The following is a 2,699-nucleotide window of genomic DNA, read 5'->3' on the forward strand; positions in this document are numbered from 1 at the left end:
TATAGCTGGTGTAATGATGCATCGGAGCACGCCAATTCCAGTGTAGAAAAGGATTAACTATGCGCTGTTCAGTGTGCAGACAATGGTGTTGCTGTAGCCTCTAGCTTCACTGTTATCGCTTATCATTATCATTAGCCACCTCAAAATAAGACAGCCGTGAGCATCACCACCCCGAACAGTGTCGACGTGTTTAGTGGCGGAGGCATGAAAGTCACCCTGCAGATATCCCGAGTTACGCTCCGTAACTACCGCACACAGAGTAGGGTTTTGTTTAAAAGATGTAATACAAATAATAATAACAATAATTAAACATCTAACATTTCACACAACAATTTCGCGCTATAGTTTTCCTTATTTTTTCCTGTTCGGCTCCGAAAGCTGCTCGTGTATAATCTAACACCATATCATCTTTTTGAGCCCTACAACTCACTCATTATAGAGGGATACTGACACAGTTTTTCAGGTTAACAATGGGAAGTTGGAGTGCACGAAATAGCCCTGGCACAATCCGATAGTGCGTGTAGTGTGTGTACTCTGTGTTGTGACTGGGAGTAGTAAAATAATGAACACTGTAGCATTAGCCTTTCATCATTATTAAACAACTTAAAACAGTATTGTACACTAGGGCACACTGAATGAAGTATCACTGTTTTAAACAGAGTAGCTTTGTATTTGGGAGGGTGGAGGCTCCAGTCTTCATCCAGCTATTCTGATTTAGGTTTTCTGTAGTTTTGCTAAATCATTTCAGGCAGGTTCTCACTATAACTAGACCTGTACATCTGAAAATGCTTTTATAAATGAATTACTTTTTTTCTTATTGTTCTTAAACAGTTGCTAGGAGATATCCAGTACACTTGTAAAAGAGATCTAAGGTAAATAAAAGTAGAACAACAAGAACTACTACTACTACTGCTACTGCCGTTGTACAACTGCATCGTGCGTGACAATAGGAGGAATCCTATTTGATGAGCTAGCTAACGGCCAGGTACGGCACACGTAACTTGAGACCACAGGATCGGCCATTGTTCGCGACCATGCCACAAAGGAATTTTCATTTACCTCCGATTAACAGGGACTGTGATTCGCTCACAGTAATTATTTCAGTAGAAGGTGCGTTTTCCCGCATGTGTCTATATGCAATCCTTTCGAATAGCCAGTGTTGGATATCTGTCGTGTAGTGGGAAACATTTTCTGTCTTCGTCCCCTCCCAACACCATTGTTGGTTAACCATGAAAAATCTGTGAGATTAGGAATTCGGTTAACTTGTTTATAGAAGTATTTTTTGTCGGAACTCCAGAGGACTGTAGCGATTGTTTGGCGAGGATCCTGTGCTGACAGAACCAGCCAAGGTTCAGAGAGTAAAGTCAGAAAACAAGTGAAAGTTAAGAGAGCCCTTGCTCCAAGTCGTTGCAGAGGACTGCAGAGAATGACAACTCCGATTTAGAGCAGAACACAGAAGTCTAGATGGACAAAGAATTTCCAGTCATTACCGCCAACGTCTTCCGCACTCACACCGTTTGAGAATAGTAAGCAAGAGACGGTGATGCGATCAGTAGACGATAGTTAATTAACACGAGGTTTAACTGCACAGTTTTAACATTTACAGCCAGATAGTTTCTACTATCATGCACTTTGGGAATTCTATTGGTATTTGGACGTACTTTTTTGGGATTCTTTCATCACCAACCATTTTCGCTGTCATTTGCCGTATCATGTTATTCTTTCATGTGTCCACCCACCTGCGTCTGGAAATCTCTCTAGAGCGCTTGAAGAACTGGCTCAATACTAGACGCCAATCACCTCAAGCCAAACCCTGACAAAACCCAAGTATGTGCTTTCCATCTGCACATTAGAGATGCTGGAGTTGAGCTCGACGTTACATGGCAACGTAAGAACCTAAGCACTGTCCAACACCTAAATACCTTGGGGTTGTACTTGATAGAACGCTTTCCTACAAGCAGCATTGCCAAAACACCAAGGCTAAAGTCTGCTCCAGGAATAACATCATCCGCAGGCTGACAAACTATGAATGGGGAGCTCAACCATCAGTACTGAGAACATCAGCACTTGCTCTGTGTGTTTCTGCAGCAGACTATGCAGCGCCAGTATGGGAAGCATCTGCACATGCTCAACAGGTTGATGTAAGTGTAAATGAGACAATGCGAATGGTTACAGGCTGTCTCAGACCCACACCAACGGGTAATTTGTACCTACTTGCTGGAATTGCCCCATCCAAGATCAGAAGGCCAGTGGCAGCAGACGCACTTTGTTTTCCTTAAAAGCCGCAAAACGTATCTTTTGCTCACTTAGCTAACTTTTTAAGTTCAGAAAAAGGCATATTTTAACCGCTAAAGACCATCTAAGCACTTGGCGACTAACGGACACACAAATGTCCTTGGATTACTACATTTCAGCTCGTGCCAGAAGTTGAAATCGCATGTGCAGTGACCTGATTGGCTAATTTCAATGCTAAATAACTCGTAAACGGCGCAACGATCCAAATTTTTTGTCTGAACAATTATTTCTGAGTACAACCTCCTAACAACAGTCTTGAAAGCTTTTCGGGTGTTTCTGACCACACTGTGTACTTTTAGGTCCTGACATTGACCTTTTTGTTATTAAGACTTTCAGTCTTTACTCTAATGAAATGAGTTACGAAAATACATATTAATATAGCTGGTGTAATGATGCATCGGAGC

Source organism: Schistocerca serialis, chromosome 2 (assembly GCF_023864345.2).
Source record: "Schistocerca serialis cubense isolate TAMUIC-IGC-003099 chromosome 2, iqSchSeri2.2, whole genome shotgun sequence".
NCBI classification, from domain to species: domain Eukaryota; kingdom Metazoa; phylum Arthropoda; class Insecta; order Orthoptera; family Acrididae; genus Schistocerca; species Schistocerca serialis.